The sequence below is a fragment of the Meleagris gallopavo genome, chromosome 6 (assembly GCF_000146605.3).
Source record: "Meleagris gallopavo isolate NT-WF06-2002-E0010 breed Aviagen turkey brand Nicholas breeding stock chromosome 6, Turkey_5.1, whole genome shotgun sequence".
Taxonomy (NCBI): Eukaryota; Metazoa; Chordata; class Aves; order Galliformes; family Phasianidae; genus Meleagris; species Meleagris gallopavo.
In genome coordinates, this window is record NC_015016.2 from 49,108,175 (window position 1) to 49,121,276 (window position 13,102).

Sequence of the window (13,102 nt, forward strand, 5' to 3'; positions counted from 1 at the left end):
CTTTTTTTTGGGTTGAAAAAATAAGCAAGCTGCATGGAAAGGGTGAACATATACCCAGGAAATAGTTTGCTGATAACATAGGAGCCTTCATGTCTGCTGGGTGGTGCCCTAAGTTTTCTTAACAAAGAAGTGAGTGTTAGTTCTTCAAATAAAAGTTACTTTTTGCACTCACATAACTGAGGCTGAGAATTTCCAAGATGAAAAACTTGGCTTTTTATTTATTTTTCATTTTTTTTAATGGGGCATAATTTGAGTGGGATCTCCTCTCCCTCCCACAAACCCCTGCCCCCCACACTGCCCTCCCCACCTTAAGAGGATTACAGTATCCCAAAAACTCTTTAGCACTCTGAGCAAAGGAAACAAAAATGGCTTTGCATTCTGAACTAAACAGAGATTAAGTTATTGGCGGCCTTGAAATAGCTCTTTCTCAACTTCCATTCCCATGAGGTTATCCACATAAAGTTGCTGTTTAGGACAGGGTCAGCATGATGAAATTTATTTGTTGAGTCTCTTCGGTGCCAACGCTTTTGCCAATAATCTGATCTACCTGATAGTGGTACTATTTCAGAAATGTCCAGTCAGTTAAAGAAATGCAGTGCCTGTGGACGTTCAGAGACAGCAGTAATAATCAAAGCAAAGAAATTAGAAACAAAAATGCCAATTTTATAATAAATAGATACACATAATAGTTACTTAAGACATATACGATTTATGGAAAAAATAGAGAATATTACTTTTCCATTTCACGTGAAACCCCTTTCTTGTAAGCATGTATAATTTCTTTATGTCTCTCATCCATTCATTGGATGTGTTTGTGTCAATTGGTATTAAAGAAAACTTGCAAATGTATGCTGGCCTTTTACAGGTAAAAATTGATAGTGTTAGAATAAATTACAGGCAGATGGGTACAGGAGCAAAGGGTTAAGACAGTGTGGGCTGTGGGTTTTGCACATGGTATTCACCTCGTTCTTTGTTTTTTGTTTTTTTATTACATTTTAAAAGTTTTCTGCCCCAACATTAGTTACACCAAACAACCCACAGTACAGTATATCTACGTAAATTATACATGAAATAAAAGCTTAGGATCTGAAATCTTCCCGTTTTAAGTATATATGTTTTAAAACTATATATGCTTTTACTTAGTCTCCAAACTGTAAGAAAGGGTTGTCTTTCATTTATTTTTCAAAACCTTTAATTACCAACATCAAATGAAATGATGATAATCTCCCCTTTGTATAGTCATCTATGAAATGAGTTTAGGGCAGTGGTTTCCTCTAAGTCAGTACCACATCAAAACCCAAGTGTGTATGGTAGTAGTGAGACTCTCTTAAACTATGGGCAATTCAGTTTCCCATTTTGAATTTTGTAAGGAATTTTTATAGCAGGATAAGCTTTCCAATTATCAGCCTGCCTGTGTTTTGTTGTAGCTGCATGCCCAGCTCTACTGCTTGGTGTGGATCACCTCAAGCTGCTGAAAACCCCTTCGCAGCAGCTCCCCTGCTCTGATCATAGGACGGAGTGTCTTATGGCTATTCTAAGGTAACATGATTTAACCATCATGCTTTTTGCTTTCATGCAAGTATTAGCCAAAAATAGCTTGTAAAAAAAAAGTCAACAAATTGTTTTCGAGTTCTCAGATTCGTGAAACAGGATATTTGCAATGCAAAGTCTTGTCTTCACTCACTGTATTGCAAAATAAATGTCTGGCAGGAAGTGAAATGAGCCGCCTATGGTTTCCAATCTCTACATGCCCAGTATGGTACACCAGCTGATAACATTTGGACAGCTTCTTGGCCATTGTAGCTGGTCACTATGCTCTAACCTATATGGAAAGTGCTTTACCTTTGGGTCAACTCTATACCAAGGGCTTTGGGTCAACTCTATAGCAAGGGCTGTTTCTTCAAGACTGTGTGTTGCAGCCAGGCAGCTGCAGCCCTGCACAGCAGTGCCACTCACTCCCTGTCCTGGCAGAGCCTCGTGGAGGTGGTGAGGAGCATAATTGCATTTACTGTAGCTAACAGCTGTGTCTTGCTTGGAGACTGTGGCACCTGCCTGCAAGACATGCTGTTCCCCTTCTCCTCCCATCCCGCTAGCTGCGGCTGCAAGGGTTTTTCTTGTATTTAAAGGTCTCAGATAGGCCTTGGAGGCTTTTTGCTCTGAGATGGTGTTACCGTAAAGTTGATACAAAGCACATTTAACTGTCAGGACCCTGTGCTTCACTTCTTAAAAAGGGCAACTATACAGTGGGATTTCTTTAGGCTCAAATAACATTGTTTAAGGTAAGCAGACTCATGGAGGCAGTAATTTCACAGTGGTGACGAGTTGCTCCCTGCCCTTGCTAAACAACATAGGTCTATACAAGAGAGCGAGTTGCCTGGCCTGGTTATGGGTAGCCATGCATTCCAGCTGCTGGTGTTCGCGTGTCCCAGCCAGTGCCTCAAGGTATCTCTGCCCTGATTCTTACTTAACCAGTGGGGTGGCAAAGTTCAGTGTTGCCTACAAAACTGAGAAGCTTGCAGCTGCCTTTTTGTTGCAGATGCACATGTTCAGGCAGCAGATTTTGGAAATAAGGTGAAGAAAAAGTATTTCAAGTGCCTGCAAGGTGTACTGTAGCTTTGCTTAAGCCAGGTCAGGTTGAGGGTGGACTTCACAGTCATGGCTCATGCCAAGACTGTTTGTCATAACGACGGTGGAGGGAACAAGTACAGTGTTGTCAGTGTTATTTTAGGAATTTAATCAGTGGCCATATGCTGACTCAGTCATATGTGGATATCATAGATGTCTTCGGTTTTAATCTCACAGAAATTGCTCTCATTCCCTCTATCCTCATATTTTACTGTATATTCCTTTTATATGCATTTCACTGTGCACTGATTGCATTCTAAAGGTTTTTTTCTCCCTCCACGTTGTCTTGGTTCTCTCATTTTTATATGATCTGTCAATCCTGATTAGAAATCAATAATTTTATTCAAAATAGTGGTGTCAGGGGGTTTGCAAAAACATCTATGGCGAATTCACACATCCCTTACTCAAAGAAAGAGATGTCAAATGCCCAAATTACATAATTTCTGGATTTCAGGAAACTTTAGCATTTCAGATTTCTGTATTTTACTGGTCACCATCAGAGTAAGACAGCAATAAATGGCTATAGAGCCTCTGTCAGTTGGTCTCAGAATCAACACTAGCAGCTGAAGTACACTTTATCCAGCTCCTCGCTCCTTTGTCTTAATGGTGGACTACTTGGTATTTTCTTATAAAGCTTTATTTAATCTGCTGTGCATTGAGTTTCCTGTGCCAAAACCTCTGTTTTCAAAACGTACATAGTAAGATAAACAGTGTTTGTCTATTGAGGAAAGTGAAATTGCTTGTCGCTTGCTTTATGTCTTATCCATAGCTTAATATGAGATAGAGGCAGATTAACAGATTAGTAATATCACAAGTTTATTTTTGTGGAAGGCATATTGTTGGAATTTTAAAACAATAAATAGTCTAGGGTGAAGGCTGTTGATTTTTTTTCTGTCTATTTCTCTGGCTTCCACCATGCTTTCTGAAAAAGTCTCTGAAAAAAGACCTTGAGCTCCTGTTATATTGAGCCCATTCTCCCATGCACCAGAAGTGTGCCCAACAGGCAAGAGATTCCTTATGAGGAGTTGTGATTTCATACTTCAGTATACTCTGAGAGGCAGAAAAACAGTGTGGAGAGCTCTGCCACCATTATACAAAATCCAGCAGTAAGCTGGAAAACCAGGTATAGGTGATTGTTTACTATGTTCCCTGCTATAGAATTACAGAATCAGAATCACCAAGGTTGGAAAAGACCTACAAGATCACCCAGTCCAACAATCCACCTATCACCAATAGTTCTCACTAAACCACATCCCTCAACACAACGTCCAGACGTTCCTTGAAGACCTCCAGGGTTGGTGACTCCACCACCTCCCTGGGCAGCCCATTCCAGCACCTGACCACACTTTCAGAGAAGTAATATTTCATAATGGCCAACCTAAATCCCTGGGGAACATCACTCATAACCGGTCTCCAGCTGGATTTAACTCCATTCACCACCACTCTCTGGGCCTGGCCCTCCAAGCCAGTTCTCAAGCGCCTCTCCAGAATGGTATTATATTAAAAAAATATTTGTGTTGAATATTGCAAATCAAGGAACTGCACTGTAGTGAAGTTTCTGTTTGGAATGGAGGGCTGGAATTTTTTATCCAGTGCAGAAGAAGCACTAACATTTATGTTCACAGGACAGTATGCACCACTGTTTGGATTTTTCCATCTTTGTGAAACTGATAAACAAAATTAGTTCAGGAGGATACTGTGCTCTTTCCCTGTTGAAAGGAATGACATGAGTACTGTTGGGAAAACAGGGCAATCAAGTCCAACAGTGAATGGTTAAATTTCATTTAGAAAAAACAACCAAAAACAGCAACAACAAAAAGCAGAAAACATCACAACAAACAAACAAACAAAAAAGAAAACACAAACAAAACAGAACCACACATCTCTCTGTTGATAATTGATCATTTCAAGTCTGCAGTTTCAAAACATTTAATAGAGCTTTGTCCTTACTCTGGCAAAAATCAAGTTTTTACTTTGTCTGTGTATATCTCACATTCATTTATTGCATTGCAACTATTGTAGCTTGGCATGTATGTAGCTGAAGGCCATGTTTAGAATTATAATGTTTAAATGTTTTTGTTTTAGTTAATTTTTTGCTAAGATCATTTAGAATTATTTGGTCTGGATGCCTTCGTGAAAAAAAAAAAACTCATTTGTCCCTGATATTTCCTGGTAAAAGAATGGTTAGATAAATAAAAAAACAATAACAGAAAAAAAAGAAGAAGAAAAAAAAATATCCAAGCACCAGCTAAGTTTTATACTGGCATTCCTTTCGGAGTTCTCATCACCTTCAGACATCCCCTCAAGCCCTACCATGGTATTGTTGATTTTGTATTATGAGAACAAGACAGGTGCTGGGAGGTGCTGCAGATACCATAGCTGGATTAAGGAAGCCTTCAAATTGTGGCAGTAATTTCCATTAAAGGGTTTTTAATTACCATATGGATCATGCCAAGAAATGATTGCAAAATATGGGTAGTTGGATTTCTGCTTCATGTCTCCAGGGTCTGTTGTAAAATTAGATTCTAGACTTATTACCTTTGAAAAAGAGTAACTGTCATAGACTAACCATGGACATTTGCAGTGCCAGCAAAGAAATGGCTGTTGAGACCTCAAAAGAGTCTTATTCTCCTGCAGAAACTACATTTTGAAGTCTTTGCTGTAGCAAAATGCAACCTTTTTTTGAGGTGTCCACTGTATCACTGCTTCACTTTACAAGAAAAACGTAATACATGACACTGTCAAGGGGAGTTGGTCTCCACCCTAGACTGAAGAACAGGCATATTAGCAGGGACATGGCTGAGATTTCCCAGAAACCCATCCATATATATCATCTCCTCCTCCAGTGTATTGTGGGCAAATATGGCTGGGAAATTGAGGCATTTTTTAAATTGCATCTCAAAAACTTTCATTGTTCAAAACGAGTTCATAGGGACATTTGCCTCACTGACCATTAGATGAGTCATGGCTCTGTGCTTTTTTTTCAGTGAGAGAATTTTGATTTATCGAGATTTTTTTTTATCCTGTTAGAGATCTTTTGAAATGCTAGGGATGTAAATTTAGGGATTATGTTGTTAGGGTTTTGTCATTTAGCCTTAGGTTGGGTCCTGTTAAGAGATTTTAAATGTTTCACATCTGCTTTGCCACGGCAGAAGAAAACAGAACCATGCCTAGAGTATAAAGTGTGGTTACAGACAGAAATGTGACTGTGTGAAAATGGCATGTTCTTAGTCAACAGATCTGTTCCCTATGTGTATTACTACTTTCATATGTACGTTTCCCTTGCAAAAGTAAAGTCTGTCATTACTTTTCAGTCCTCTTGCTAGCGAAGTGCTATCGGGGCTATGGGAAGGCAAAATACACACTGTCCTCTCTCTCATGTCAGAAATGGAGTTGTTAGTGAAATCCCCGTTGTAAAATTCTTTTTGTGGGTGATGGAGTGAAGGCAGGAGTCAGCCTGATTTCCAGAGGCATGGCCGACAGTGTAACACTGGTTAGTCTTGCTTCCGTCCATGTTCCATTGCACACACCCATAACAAAACAAAACAAACCCTAGCCCAAAACCAAGCACACGTACCAACTTTTTGGTTTCAAACCAAATAAATTTGATCTGGAAGTCATTGAAAACAGTAAACACGAAACCCTACTGTGACATATTTACGGAGTGATATATTCAGAAGATGACCGCACTTAAATAAAATAAGTTCAAAGACCAGTAATCAAAAACAAATTTGGTCAATCCATCTTCCGGGGAAAAAAAGTAAAGATAGTTGAAACATGCATTTTTGTAGGGTTAGATGGATACCGATGTATAAGTGGTAGTGAACAGATGGCAAGGTGCTATGAACGAGTATGAAACAGAAAAATTAGTATTAGAAGAACAAACCCCTTACATGAGCAAAAAGCCCAAAGCAAAGTTTTTTCTTTCAGCATTCATTGTTCAAATTACTACTGTCTTGGGAAAGTAGAGAGGCTCTCCTCTTTTCTTCTCCTTAGGCTGCTTTAAGAGTTCACAGCACAGTACTGAACAAATCATAATGCCAGAATTCAACACTAGTGTTTTCCACTGCTAAAATGGCCAGCCAAGCTGATGTTGCAAACTATTTTTTCATAAGGCATTTTTCAGCCTACGTATTTCTGACCTGCTCTGTCTCACTGGGCAGGGTGCATGGGCACACGTTCCTGCAGTCCCAAAGGCAAGTAGATGTGCTCCGATTGGGGCTGCCTACAGTTAACAATGTCAGGTAAAGATTTGGTCCCTCACGTTCCTGTAAACCGTAAGCTGTAGCAAAGGTGACATGCAGGAGGGTGAAAATTCTGTCTCTGTAACTTTCCAAGTGTATTTCCACATGCGGAAAGGCTGGAAGAAGCTGTAAAGTGGAGAAACTTGCATTCACTTAAGCCCTTTTAAACTTTCTTCTAAATAAATTTCTGTATCCTATTAGGTGATAAAAATTTGAAAGCTTCTTCCCTATGATGCTATGCTACTAGTTTATAGTTTAACTATACTAGTTTAATAATAAGTGTATTTTGGAGTGGATGAGGAAGGAGATTAACTAGCAACTTTGATTAATAACTTTCATCTTCCTTGCTTTTGAAATTTCTCTTCAGCTGCCATGTGTTCATTTCTACAGTATTTCACTTGCACTTATTCTGCTTTCTTCCTGGGATGGGAGACTCAGTGGAAACCACTATGTCATGTAAATAATATACACATGACAGTCTATTAGTCTGTGCGGTTATTAATCTCCGTGGAGTTGAGAGCTTTCTGGTTTGCCTTAATATAAAATCTGTAACCATGTTCACTTACAAAAAGAAGTCCGTATTTTTAAACTCGCATTCATAAGGCTTAGAAAAGATCTCTCCTGAGATTGCCTATAAAGCTTGCTGATAACCTTTGAGATGCAGATTAAGATTCAGATGCGCAGGCTTAACTTTTTAACTCTCTGAACAGTACTCAGAGATAGTAAATCACCCTGCTGTTTCTAAGCTGATGTGTGTTAATGAGGGCTTGAAGAAATCGGCTTCAATTGGAGATGACCCCAAAACAATTGTCCTTCTCAACAGCAAGGAAATATCAAGGTGGGGAATTGGACTCATGCCATCTTGGACTACAAAGAAGGAGTTTCCAAGGCCTCAGATCTACTCATAGGTTATTCTTATTTCCTGCCTCCTTTAGCACATAGCCATACTAAATTCTTCACAAAGCTGCCAAATTAGAAATACACGTGTGTGAGTGTGTGTGTGTACAGTCAGGGTTTATCTGGACTTGGAGTTTTCCTAAGAGGCCGAAGTGACACTTATTTTACTGCATATGCACAAAATAGGATTTTCAAATCATTGTAATTAGGCCAAATCAAACCAAAAAAAGGCATTGATCAAAGGACTTTGATGGGAACACCTTTCAGCTTAGGCTTCTATTTTCTAGCTGCTTCCAGAAAGCTTATGTTGTAAGACATGAATGAATTTAGGGTTTAGGTGAATTTATTTTTTATCTTTCTTTTTGGGTGGAATTTTCTTCTTTCTCCCTGTGCTTCCTCTCCCCTGTGTTTACAATGGCTGAATGGCTCAGGCTAAACACTTTTTCAGAGCCTCAGAAAACGTAATCCAAGTGATAGCTGTCTGACAAATCTATCACTGACTGAAACAAGAAGCTGTGCCATTGACTTCAGTTATCAATCTTGAAACATTTTCCTTTTTTGCAGGAAAGAATCATAAAGTTTTCAACAAGTATTATTAGATAAGCTTGATAATATCTGCCTGAAAGAGTTTACTTGGAAGAAGTACAATGAGGAGACTGAAAAACAGAAAACTACACAGCCCGCTTATGGTCACTGAAAAAACAGGGAATGATTACCATAAAGCTGAACAGGGAAAGCCAGTAAGTATGCAGGGTGTGCAACTTTCCTACTTCTATCCTTAATTCTTATTTTGCGAACACAAAAGTGGTTTCTGGAAGGCTTGAGATCCCCTCTGTCTCCACAATCCCATGCAGCCCTACCCCTATGTTCCCTATAGCTAGGGAGGAGCAGAACAGATATGAAATGCTCAGCCCACTCTTCAGCAGCCTTTTTGCTTTGACTCCAGTTAATTTGGATGAAATGGGCATCAGAGACCGACAACAACTCTTCTGTTCCCCCACAGATTATTCCTGGGGCAGTCACAGTCTCTCTTGTGGGTACCTGCCCAGTTCTCCTGTGTCCAACAGACGGGTAAACTGGCTCGGGGCTATTGTATCATCAGGACTTGACAAGCTCCCCTGAACATAGTTGGCAATCTGCTCTGTACCACTTCTACACCATGCTGAATACAGCCCAAGAAAATAAGCTGGGAAGTTGAGCACCAAACACATTCTCAGGACTGCAGGACCAGGGGCCAAACACCTGAGTGCAAGAAGCGTCTCATTTCCCAGAAATAAGAATGGGAAAGCCATGTCCAGGCTGCTGGCCATGGTCTATGTAAACACTGCATTTTGCATCCTTGAGTTTCACAAAGATCACACAGTAACCAACACCACAGTAAATCTTAAAGACCAAATAAATGTGCGGTTTACCTCCCAAGGTTTCTCTCCTAGTCTTATTATCACCAACAATGGGGCCAGTGTTACAAAAACAGTTGATGTTGGCTAAGTCACTTGAGTGCCATTAAGAAAAGTGTCTCCCTCCCTGGATTATAACTGAAAGGGCTGGGGAGATTTGAGTGTTCCGTTACTTTTATTAAAATTCTGATAAAATTATAAATGGCTTTTACAGTAGCAGTAGCCCCTATGTGAAAACAAATAAGCCACTAGCTGTGAACAAACAAAACGAGACCAAAAAATTTTAGAATATTTTGTGTTCTTATCATTAGGCTTTTAAATGTTTGTTTGTTTTTCATTCACATTGTTTAACTTATCTTATGAGGGGGTAGATGGTTTGAAAATACCAGTGTAACACTTGCTCTGAGATAAGTGTATGTCCCCTGCCCATGGACAAGTATTCACATTTCTATTGGCAAGTACAGTATGAATTCTGCACTGATCCTCTGGAATTTTGCAATTTTCTTGTTAGCAGCAGCATGAGATCTTCAGGAAAGCCCTGTTGGGGAATATTTTTCCCTTTTCTCCTTTCCTCTTTTTCTACTTCTGACACCATCTGGTAAATTGGATTTTGGTATTTTTGCATAGCCACTCCTCTCATACTCTTGCTTCATGCTCTCAGTTTTTTCATTCCAACATCCCCATGCTCACTGCTCTCCAATGCTCATGCAAACGGGCTGGAATTATTCTTTTTTTTTTATTGGGTTACTAAGCACACCACTGAGGATGTTTACCAAGGAAGGAAAGCCTGATGTGAACCTAACAGACAAAGAGAGAACTGGTCCCAGATTATTTAAGAGAGTCTGGAGGAGTTTATATGCCAGAATTTCATCTCTGGTGAACAGTGCACTGAACTTTAATTGGTTCCTGCACAGTGTGTTAGGATTATGAAAAGGACACTTCCCAAAGAAAAGCTGCCATCACGGGTTTCACATACGTATGCACAAACAGCCTTGGAATTATTGCAGCGAGATTTCAGATCATGCCCCTATTCCATGTTGAACTCCAATTAACTCTTTTTACCAAATCCCATCTCCCAAGATACTCATTACATCAGTCAGCTACATCCTGATTAATATTCCTTACCACAAGCTGTATCTGAAACAGGTTCAAGTCTTAAGGTATTTCAAAGAAATACTAAAATCCTTTATTAGTATCTTAAAATAAAATCATAGAAAGCTAGCTTTTAGAGCTACAGTGGATGCCTTCTTATTGAACCAGATAGCAAGGAATTACTTTGTATTCACACTTATTTTTTATTTTGTTAGATGAGGGGCGAGGGCTTATTAAATGTGTTTCATTTCTGCTGTGTGATAGCTGTGTACCCATAGGACTGTGGTCTGAGTAAAATGCATTACAGCATCTTCTGATTCACTCCCTCAATGTGCTAGATTTCTGATTTTTATTTTAATTTGCTTATCCTTGGGAGAAGACAGGAATTAAGTACCTGATCTGTCTGTTTCTGTCAGTCTTCAAATTTCTCCACTTCTTGCTCCCCTATACTTTATCTTTTCTGTACATCTGGCCAGGCTGGGCAGGGAAATCGAGTTCTCAGAGATGGAACTGTCTGTGCAGATTTGGGAGCATGATCAGCTGAGTTGGGCGGCCAGCCTTGAAGACAGGCACACTGAGGATGAAGCAGGAGGAGCAGGCACTGCAGGCCTGGTTTGCAGGGCTCTCAGGCCCTGGCGCCATGCTGGACAGGCAGTAGGACATGACATCTCCGTTGGATGGGCTGCACCATGGGTTGGAAGAGAGAAAACAGGAGGGAAGTGGGTTAATGCAGTGAAGGAACTTATAGGGGACAAAAGGGGCACATCTGTAGTAAGCAGGATTCATTAGTTCAGATGCACGAGAACGACTTAAATGTATCTCTCAAACTGACTTCAGTCCTACATACATCAAAGAAATCTTTTTCACAAGGCATTTAATTGCTGTTTATGTGCACAGATTTTAATTAATTGTCATTTACCCATACGGAAATTATTGGCACAATCAAGGACTTTTACTCAGCATCTCCACCTCAATCCTACATTTTGTTATTAACAAGAAAACTAATAGAATTCAAAACAGATCAGGTTTTTCAGGATTACATTAAAAAAATAATAATAATGATGCTTTTTTTAATTTTAAGAGTCGAACGCATTTGCCAAAATGCCATTTTAAAAGCAGCAAGTGTTTGGGTTTGGGAAACAGGTCAGGTTGACCGTTTTAGAAAATAATTCTATGCTTTAATCAGGAAGTTTTAACTCAAATGATGTGCATCCATACTCATGGAAATCCAAGAAGTAGCCTGTCCTGTGTCATCCATTCAGACCCTTCCTTTTCTGGTAATATTGCCAAGAAAACAAAACAAAACAACATCATGTAACACAGTTAGCCTTGTGATGTCAAGAGCACTGACATATTGTCATCTCAGGAGCAATGTGATCAGCTATTTTCATAGCAGTCAATAATCAATTACCATTGGCCATTAGTTTTGTCAGTAAAACTGATTCAAACTTATTCCTACGGACAGAATTCTTTGCAACTGATTCTGTTAGTAATGTCTTTATTTACGTCTCTTTCTAAGTATTATTATTCAGAACTTTTATTATTATTCAGAACTTATTCTTCAGAACTACAATAAAAGGAAGAGATTTTCATCCAGGACAATTTTTCATGTTTCCATTATACTTAATGATTTTACACTCAGGACATGAGAAAATTATTGTCAGTTGTGAACCTGTCTCCTTCCCTGGTGACCAGCTATTCACCCAGTGCTAGTTTACAAGATTGGACCTGATGGAGCAGAGTGTGGTAAGTCAAGAATCTGGTGTTTGCTTTAATGCAGAAATTCATTTATCTACCTGAAACTCTCAGAGCTTCCTGACATTTCTAGCAGTGATAAAATAGCATATGTTTTCTTCTTTCTTTTCTGGCAAAAATCTTAATGAATTTACTTCCTTGTACATAAGGAAGCACATTATGCAGTGAAAATACTTTTCAAAAAATACCTCACACTTCATATTTGCTGTTTTCCTAATGTAGTAGTGATAAGATTTACTTCATTAAAAAACAAAAAAGAAAAAGAAAAGGAAAAAAAGAAATTCCTCAGCTGCAAGGGATCTTTTTGTTCTTTGTTTGTGTTTACTGACTCATTGTACTAGTTTTAAGATTCACTGATGAAGATACAAAAATCTTCGTGTTTCCAAGTGATTATAAGAAAGCAACTGAAGTTTTAAAAGCAGACTATTTCTGCAATGATGGATATCATATCTGGAGTACCCGGCTCAGAGCATTCTCAAACAAACAAGTTTTTTTGGAAGGTACTGAAGTATAGTGCTGTGTTATTCTTTGCATTGTGATTGTGTGGTGTTCATTCAATCCCTGTGTGTCCACACGAGTTTGACGCTGATCAGGTGTAATTGCATAATTTCCCAATGGGTACCAAGAAATCCTCTACTGATCTTTTGCATTGCTAGGCTCTGTAGTTTCAGGCCATCATTCTTCCAGTCCTTAGCCTTTCACAATTCCATCAGTTTGGCAAATGCCCAAAAGCTATTTAGTCATGAACTCATTACTGATACAACAAGCAACACAGTGCATGAAACACCATACTGCCCACAGAATTCCTAAATAATACGTTCTGGAATGCTTATCTTAAATTCCATCTTGTTATTACTTTGGCACATTAAATTAAGTGGACTTATCAACAAATAACAATCAGAAGCAACGAGCAAAGTTTTGTTCAAGTTATGTCACGGCCCTCCAGATTTCATCGTCCATACGTGAAAAGCATTCCATTCTGTCAGAAATATGAAAGATGGGGGGGGGGAGAAAGGCACTTTTATTGTACTTGACAGCAATTTGTGTTTTTGATGACTAAGCAGCGATACCAATCTAACACAACAGGATTAT